Genomic DNA, 9,978 nt, shown 5'->3' on the forward strand with positions numbered 1-9,978 from the left:
ACAGTAAAACTGTCATGAGTGTGTAGTTGATACAACAGTAAAACTGTCATGAGTGTGTAGTTGATACAACAGTAAAACTGTCATGAGTGTGTAGTTGATACAACAGTAAAACTGTCATGAGTGTGTAGTTGATACAACAGTAAAACTGTCATGAGTGTGTAGTTGATACAACAGTAAAACTGTCATGAGTGTGTAGTCGATACAACAGTAAAACTGTCATGAGTGTGTAGTCGATACAACAGTAAAACTGTCATGAGTGTGTAGTCTACACAACAGTAAAACTGTCATGAGTGTGTAGTTGATACAACAGTAAAACTGTCATGAGTGTGTAGTTGATACAACAGTAAAACTGTCATGAGTGTGTAGTTGATACAACAGTAAAACTGTCATGAGTGTGTAGTTGATACAACAGTAAAACTGTCATGAGTGTGTAGTCGATACAACAGTAAAACTGTCATGAGTGTGTAGTCGATACAACAGTAAAACTGTCATGAGTGTGTAGTTGATACAACAGTAAAACTGTCATGAGTGTGTAGTCGATACAACAGTAAAACTGTCATGAGTGTGTAGTCGATACAACAGTAAAACTGTCATGAGTGTGTAGTCTAGACAACAGTAAAACTGTCATGAGTGTGTAGTCTAGACAACAGTAAAACTGTCATGAGTGTGTAGTCTAGACAACAGTAAAACTGTCATGAGTGTGTAGTTGATACAACAGTAAAACTGTCATGAGTGTGTAGTCTAGACAACAGTAAAACTGTCATGAGTGTGTAGTCGATACAACAGTAAAACTGTCATGAGTGTGTAGTTGATACAACAGTAAAACTGTCATGAGTGTGTAGTCGATACAACAGTAAAACTGTCATGAGTGTGTAGTTGATACAACAGTAAAACTGTCATGAGTGTGTAGTTGATACAACAGTAAAACTGTCATGAGTGTGTAGTCGATACAACAGTAAAACTGTCATGAGTGTGTAGTCTAGACAACAGTAAAACTGTCATGAGTGTGTAGTTGATACAACAGTAAAACTGTCATGAGTGTGTAGTCTAGACAACAGTAAAACTGTCATGAGTGTGTAGTTGATACAACAGTAAAACTGTCATGAGTGTGTAGTCTAGACAAGAGTAAAACTGTCATGAGTGTGTAGTCGATACAACAGTAAAACTGTCATGAGTGTGTAGTTGATACAACAGTAAAACTGTCATGAGTGTGTAGTCTAGACAAGAGTAAAACTGTCATGAGTGTGTAGTCTAGACAAGAGTAAAACTGTCATGAGTGTGTAGTCGATACAACAGTAAAACATCTCATGTTTATTACTGTCCATTGTTGTCAGTAAAAAGGAGCAAAGAGACATTTGGCCAACAAACAAACGGCCTTGACTTGAAAAGTAAGTGAGAAAGTTGTAATTGTGTTGGAAATAAAGTCAAGTTTTAGTCTTCTTGTAAGATTTCACAGCCGAGTCAAGCAGGACCACAATAAATAAATAAATAAAGTACTATCTAACTCTCCAAAGGCTTTAAGAAGACATTTCACAGGTGACAAAGGATATTTTGTAAACAAACCAGCTGACTTTCTCTGACACGCCCCATTTTCAGCAAGTCCCCGCCCAGGACAGTCATGTGACTGTCATGTGACTGTCATGTGACTGTCATGTGACTGACATGTGACTGTCATGTGACTGTCATGTGACTGACATGTGACTGTCATGTGACTGTCATGTGACTGACATGTGACTGTCATGTGACTGACATGTGACTGTCATGTGACTGTCATGTGACTGTCAAGTGACTGTCATGTGACTTTAATGTGACTGTCATGTGACTGTCATGTGACTGTCATGTGACTCACATGTGACTGACATGTGACTGTCATGTGACTGTCATGTGACTGTCATGTGACTGTCATGTGACTGTCATGTGACTGTCATGTGACTGACATGTGACTGACATGTGACTGTCATGTGACTGACATGTGACTGACATGTGACTGTCAAGTGACTGTCATGTGACTTTAATGTGACTGTCATGTGACTGTCATGTGACTGTCATGTGACTGTCATGTGACAGTCATGTGACTGTCATGTGACTGACATGTGACTGACATGTGACTGTCAAGTGACTGACATGTGACTGTCATGTGACTGTCATGTGACTGTCATGTGACTGACATGTGACTGTCATGTGACTGACATGTGACTGACATGTGACTTTCATGTGACTGTCATGTGACTGTCATGTGACTGTCATGTGACTGTCATGTGACTGTCATGTGACTTTCATGGGACTGACATGTGACTGTCATGTGACTGTCATGTGACTGTCATGTGACTGTCATGTGACTGTCATCTGACTGACATGTGACTGTCATGTGACTGTCATGTGACTGACATGTGACTGTCATGTGACTGTCATGTGACTGACATGTGACTGACATGTGACTGTCATGTGACTGTCATGTGACTGTCATGTGACTGACATGTGACTGTCATGTGACTGTCATGTGACTGACATGTGACTGTCATGTGACTGTCATGTGACTGTCATGTGACTGACATGTGACTGTCATGTGACTGTCATGTGACTGACATGTGACTGTCATGTGACTGTCATGTGACTGTCATGTGACTGTCATGTGACTGACATGTGACTGTCATGTGACTGTCATGTGACTGACATGTGACTGTCATGTGACTGACATGTGACTGTCATGTGACTGACGACCGCTCCTTACTTCCGGGAACATGAGCGGTAAACACGGAAGTATGCAGGACACACCTCCCTGATGTATTTAAATCATATTTTAATATCATTTAAATGTCATGTTGATGTATTTAAATCATATTTTAAAATCATTTAAATGTCATGTTTGATGTATTTAAATCATATTTTAAAATCATTTAAATGTCATGTTTGATGTATTTAAAATAATATTTTAATATCATTTAAAGGTCATGGTTGATCTATTTAAATCATATTTTAAAATCATTTAAATGTCATGTTTGATGTATTTAAAATCATATTTTAATATCATTTAAAGGTCATGGTTGATGTATTTAAATCATATTTTAATATCTTTTACATGTCATGTTGAAGTATTAAAATCATATTTTAAAATCATTTAAACGTCAAAGTTGATGTATTTAAAATCACATTTTAATATCATCTAAATGTCATGTTGATGTATGTAAAATAACATTTTTAAATATTTTAAATTTCATGTTTGATGAATTTAAAATCATATTTTAAAATAATTTAAATGTGATGGTTGATGTATTTAGAAGAATATTTTTAAATAATTAAAGAATGTCATGTTTGATGTATTTAAAATCATATTTTAAAATGATTTAAATATCATGATTGATGTATTTAAAATCATATTTTAAAATCATTTAAATGTCATGTTTGATGTATTTAAAATCATATTTTAAAATAATTTAAATGTCATGGTTGATGTATTTAGAAGAATATTTTTAAATATTTTAAGAATATCATGTTTGATGTATTTAAAATCATATTTTAAAATCATTTAAATGTAATGGTTGATGTATTTAAAAATCATATTTTAATATCATTTAAAATTCATGTTGATGTATTTCAAATCATATCTTAAAATAATTCAAATTTCAAGTTTGATGTATATAAAATCATATTTCAAAATCATTTAAATGTCATGGTTGATGTATTTAAAAATCATATTTTAATTTCATTTAAATTTCATGTTAATGTATTTCAAATCATATCTTAAAATAATTTAAATGTCAAGTTTGATGTATTTAAAATCATATTTTAAAATCATTTAAATGTCATGGTTGATGTATCTAAAAATCATATTTTAATATAATTTAAATGTCATGTTGATGTATTTCAAATCATATCTTAAAATAATTTAAATGTCAAGTTTGATGTATTTCAAATCATATTTGGAAATCATTTAAATGTCATGTTTTATGTATTTGAAAATCATATTTTAATATCATTTAAATGTCATATTTATGTATTTAAAATCAAATTTAAAATCATTTAATTGTTATGGTTGATGTATTTAAAATCATAATTTAATGTCATTTAAATGTCATGTTGACGTTTTTAAAATCATTTGAATGTCATGTCTGACTCATTTAAAATTATATTTTGAAATAATTTAAATGTCATGGTAGATGTATTTCAAATCATATTTTAAAATCATTTAAATGTCATGGTTGATGTATTTAGAAGACTATTTGAAAATCATTTAAATGTCATGTTTTATGTATTTAAAAATCATATTTTAATTTCATTTAAATGTCATGTTGATGTATTTAAAATATTTAAAAAATAATTTAAATGTTATGTTTGATGTATTTAAAATCCTAATTTAATGTCATTTAAATGTCGTGTTGAAATATTTGAAATCATATTTTAAAATCATTTAAATGTCATGTCTGACTCATTTAAAAGGATATTTTGAAATAATTTAAATGTCATGGTAGATGTATTTCAAATCATATTTTAAAATCATTTAAATGTCATGGTTGATGTATTTAGAAGAATATTTGAAAATCATTTAAATGTCATGTTTTATGTATTTAAAAATCATATTTTAATTTCATTTAAATGTCATGTTGATGTATTTAAAATCATATTTAAAAATAATTTAAATGTTATATTTGATGTATTAAAAATCATATATTAAAATCATTTACATGTCATGGTTGAAGTATTTGAAATCACTTTTTAATATCATTTAGATGTCATGTTGTGGTATTTAAAATCACATTTTAAAATCATTTAAGTGTCATGTTTGACGTATTTAAAATAATACTTTAAAATCATTTAAATGTCATGTTTGATGTATTTAAAATCATTTAAATGTCATGGTTGATGTATTAAAAATCGTATTTAAAATCAGTTAAATGTTATGGTTGATGTATTTAAAATCATAATTTAATGTCATTTAAATGTCATGTTGATGTATTTAAAATCATTTTTTAACATCATTTAAATGTCATGACTGATGCATTTAAAAAGATATTTTGAAATCATTTAAATGTCATGGTAGATGTATTTAAAATCATGTTTTAAAATCAGTTAAATGTCATGGTTGATGTATTTAGAAGAATATTCTTAAATAATTTAAGAATGTTATGTTTGATGTATTTATAATCATATTTTTTAAAAAATATTAAATGTCATGGTTGATGTACGCGACCCCAAAAGGGACAAGAGGTAGAAAGTGGATGGATGGATGGATTTTAAAATGATTTAAATGTATTGTTTGATCATATTTAAAAAGAAGTGAAATGTCATATTTGATGTATTTATTCTACGAGTGATTGTAAGGGACAAGCGGTAGGAAATAAATGGATGGAGGGTTGGATTATAAATGCATTATTGTTTCAAGAGATGAAGATGCAAAAAAAAAAAAATCAATCATGGGCCAAATTTTTGTATCAAAAATCATGCTAGGTGGATTTAATGTGGATTTAATCTATTTATTTGTTTGTTTCAAAATAAGTTTGAAAATAAAAAGAGTAAATAAAAATGAGATGTATTTATTGAAATAAAACAACGAAACATACATTTGAAATCCTTCCACTTTTCTCACCTTTTGCTATTCTTTTTTTTTTTTAATCATTTGTTTTGCTTGCACGGCTTCTATGGAACTATTATGTCTTTGCCGTCCACGTGTGTCACGTCACGTCACGTCACCTCACGTCTCATCACGTCACGTCTCATCACGTCACGTCACGTGTTCTGTTAATAACAGGCCAGGACATTAAGGGGACAAAAATGGCCCCCAGGCCTCGGACCCCTCGGAGAGAAGAAAATGATGTCATCTTATATAATAATAAAAAAACACGAGGGGAAAAAATACCCCGCATCTATTTGTCAAAGTCCACGCAGCAGAGGACGGAGACAACACATTATATTTGTGAGAGTCCACGCAGCAGACAACACATTATATTTGTGAGAGTCCACGCAGCAGAGGACGGAGACAACACATTATATTTGTGAGAGTCCACGCAAACATAATTTCCTCATGATCAGGGGCCTCTCTGGGCCCCCCTCCATCATGGGCCCCTAGAATCCGCCCCTGCGTGTCCGCGCCTCCATTGTACGGCGGGAAAACGGCCTGTTTTTTTTGGTGTGTTTTTCCCGCTACTCCGGCAGGCGGGACACGCCTTCTTTGGGTGTGTGTGTGTGTGTGTGTGTGTGTGTGTGCTTCTGCTGCAGCACCCTTCGCGCCATTACGTCACCCCCCACACACACACACACACACACACACCCAGCCAATAATCATGATGGTGATGAAATAAAGTGCATGTCCAATGTTGCGCGCCTTTAAAAAACCAAGAGCTGTGTAAAATAAATGGGAGTTGATATCGGCCTGCACGGGAGGTGATATCGGCCTGCACGGGCGGTGATATCGGCCTGCACGGGAGGTGATATCGGCGTGCACGGGCGGTGATATCGGCCTGCCTCCGCCCAAAAGGCACGGCAGTTACCTTGAGAGCACCTTGGCTTTGCGCGCCTGCCGAGGATGAAGATGGTGAAATAAGAGAGGATGTGTGCAGCAGCAAAATGGAGACTTGGCGGCTGGAAATGTGACAGCAATCAACCCCCACGCGCGTGCACGTGCACGTGCGTCGTTACGCGCCTGCATCCATTTGACGGCCGACACGCGGTCACGCTTCCCGCTAATACATTCACGCGCAGCCGCCAATGCGGCATTTGTACACATGCGTGCTAATATGTTGGCTATAATAAATACAATAGAAGAGAATAGAATGGACTTTATTGTCATGACTTTTGCATAAAAAGGAGATGAAGGACTGCAACTGAAGCTGCGCCAAGTGGGAACAAACATCACAAGACGTCATAAGAAAGGAAAACCAAAAGATTGAAATAAACAGACTACACTTAAATAAAAATAATAAGCAATACTGTACAATATACACAACACTAGAAATACTAAATACTGTACAATATACACAACACTAGAAATACTAAATACTGTACAATATACACAACACTAGAAATACTAAATACTGTACAATATACACAACACTAGAAATACTAAATACTGTACAATATACACAACACTAGAAATACTAAATACTGTACAATATACACAACACTAGAAATACTAAATACTGTACAATATACACAACAGGATATACATGAATTTATATATCCTATATATATATATATAAATATATATATATATATATATATATATATATATAAATATATATAAATATATATATATATATATATATATATATATATAAATATATATAAATATATATATATATATATATATATATATATATATATATATATATATATATATATATATATATATATATATGTGTGTGTGTGTGTGTGTTTGCAGGACTATATAAATAAATATGGCCTAGTGTGTGAATGTTGTCTGTGTTGGCCTTGTGATGAACTAGCGACTTGTCCAGGGTGTACAACGCCTTCCGCGCGATTGTAGCTGAGATAGGTGCCAGCGCCCCGCCCCCCCCCCCCCCCCCGCCGCAACCCCAAAAGGGAATAAGAGTAGAAAATGGATGGATAGATGTTTGCAAGAATATAAATAATTGTGTTTGCAAGAATATATATATATATATATATATATATGTATATATATATATATATATATATATATATATATATATATATATATATATATATATATATATATAAGGAGTGGCATTATTAACATTCCTGCAAACACACACAGATATATATATATATCTGTGTGTGTTTGCAGGAATGTTAATAAATATGGTTGTAGGACTATATATATATACATACATATATATATATATATATATATAAATGTATTTGTATATATATATATATATATATATAAATGTATTTGTATATATATATATATATATATATATATATATAAATGTATTTGTATATATATATATATATATATATATATAAATGTATTTGTATATATATATATATATATATATATATATATATATAAATGTATTTGTATATATATATATGTATAAATGTGTTTGTCCCGTGGATGCTGAGAGACACACATCCACGAGACCACTCCCATCCGTGGGTAAAAAAAAACCCGTGTGATTATAAATTCCCTGCACGACAATTTCATGTTTTCCCGCCAATCTGAGATATTGAAACATGTGTTTCTTTGTTTTGTGTTTTTCTTTTCCGCGGACGGACGGCCGCTGAAGACTGCGGCCTTACGGCGTCATTCCTGCGGCTCGCAGCGCACAAGGAAGGCCGCAGCAGCCGCGCACCTTCCACGCCACTGCTGGTGTCGCACGTGCACGCGCAATCGTGTCCGTGGAGCAAACCACTCCTTTTTGCCGCAAATATGCGCATTTTTTTATGCTTATTTTGTGTCTTTTAGACGTCTTAAACACAAACACAACACATCTATACATACATCCTTTTTGGGGGGACATCTTCAATTGAAATGTGCGCGCACGCAGGCGGGGACGTGCGCGTGGGCGCGAGGGAGGCACGTGACTTGAAGGCTTTTTTGGGGGAGTGGGGGGGGGGGGTCGTGGTGTACGTCGACCTCCTCCCAGAAATAAAATAAATACAACATCTATGTGTGTGTGTGTGTGTGTGTGTGTGTGTGTGTGTGTGTGTGTGTGTGTGTGTGTGTGTGTGTGTGTGTGTGTGTGTGTGTGTGTGTGATATGCGCAAAGGGCACCTGCTCGGACGGCCAAAGAGAAGAATGCGTGGATATCTGAGACGTCGGCGTCGAGTCATGGATAATTCATCCTTTCATCTGCTGAAGGTGCCTTCATTAGTCCCACACACCGATATCATTAAACACACCGATATCATTAAACACACCGATATCATTAAACACACCGATATCATTAAACACACCGATATCATACACATATTTCTGGAAGCTTCCTAAATGCGCAAAGAGGCTCAGCGGATGGGCGAGCACGAAAAAAAAAAAAAAAGACAGAAAATGATATCGAAAAAATGCGTAATTCTGTCCTCAGTTTGAAGGCCGATATTTGACGTTTGTGAGGTGTGAGGACTAAAGTATGAAGATAATAATAATTATGATAATAACAATAATGATGATACTGACCTCCATCTATGGTCGCCGCGACGTGAAAGAAGCATTAATCCCGTGTCAAGTCCCCGCGGAGAGTGGAAGAGTGGACGTCCAGGACGCGCGTGCTGCGGGGGAACAAGGTGCTCGGCGCGGGGAGCAGGTGAGCATCCGGCGGGATCAAACGTCCGCACACGTCGCACGTCGCCTGGCTCACACGCACACGCACACTCACCAGCGGAGCGCCTGCGCGCACACGCACACACGCCCACGCGCCGCCCTTCCCCTCCACGCCGTCATCTTCAAAAGGTGCACGCCGCTCACTGCCGACACGCGCGGGGACATGTCGCCCTTCTTAAATATCACAAGGTCTACTTTACCTTTTCCACCTCGGGACACGGCATTTCCACTACAGCGGGGCCCGGGACACGGGGGCCCCACTCCCCACTACAATATGATGTACTACAGTGGGGCCCACTCCCCACTACAATATGATGTACTACAGTGGGGCCCACTCCCCACTACAATATGATGTACTACAGTGGGGCCCACTCCCTACTACAATATGATGTACTACAGTGGGGCCCACTTCCTACTACAATATGATGTACTACAGTGGGGCCCACTCCCCACTACAATATGATGTACTACAGTGGGGCCCACTCCCCACTACAATATGATGTACTACAGTGGGGCCCACTTCCTACTACAATATGATGTACTACAGTGGGGCCCACTCCCTACTACAATATGATGTACTACAGTGGGGCCCACTCCCCACTACAATATGATGTACTACAGTGGGGCCCACTCCCCACTACAATATGATGTACTACAGTGGGGCCCACTTCCTACTACAATATGATGTACTACAGTGGGGCCCACTTCCTACTACAATATGATGTACTACAGTGGGGCCCACT

At 35.7% G+C, this 9,978-nt stretch overlaps 1 protein-coding gene across 1 annotated transcript in view; it reads right to left on the bottom strand.

Annotated features, from left to right (window-relative positions):
* nrxn3a (neurexin 3a) overlaps positions 1-9,263 on the bottom strand; it is a 198,425-nt gene extending 189,162 nt beyond the window's left edge. The window contains exon 1 of the mRNA XM_061886428.1: positions 9,092-9,263. The gene's annotated coding sequence lies outside the window, so the exon portion shown is untranslated. The remainder of the gene's footprint in view (positions 1-9,091) is intronic.
* Between the last annotated feature and the right edge of the window lie 715 nt (positions 9,264-9,978).

This window comes from Nerophis ophidion, linkage group LG24, assembly GCF_033978795.1.
Source record: "Nerophis ophidion isolate RoL-2023_Sa linkage group LG24, RoL_Noph_v1.0, whole genome shotgun sequence".
Taxonomy (NCBI): Eukaryota; Metazoa; Chordata; class Actinopteri; order Syngnathiformes; family Syngnathidae; genus Nerophis; species Nerophis ophidion.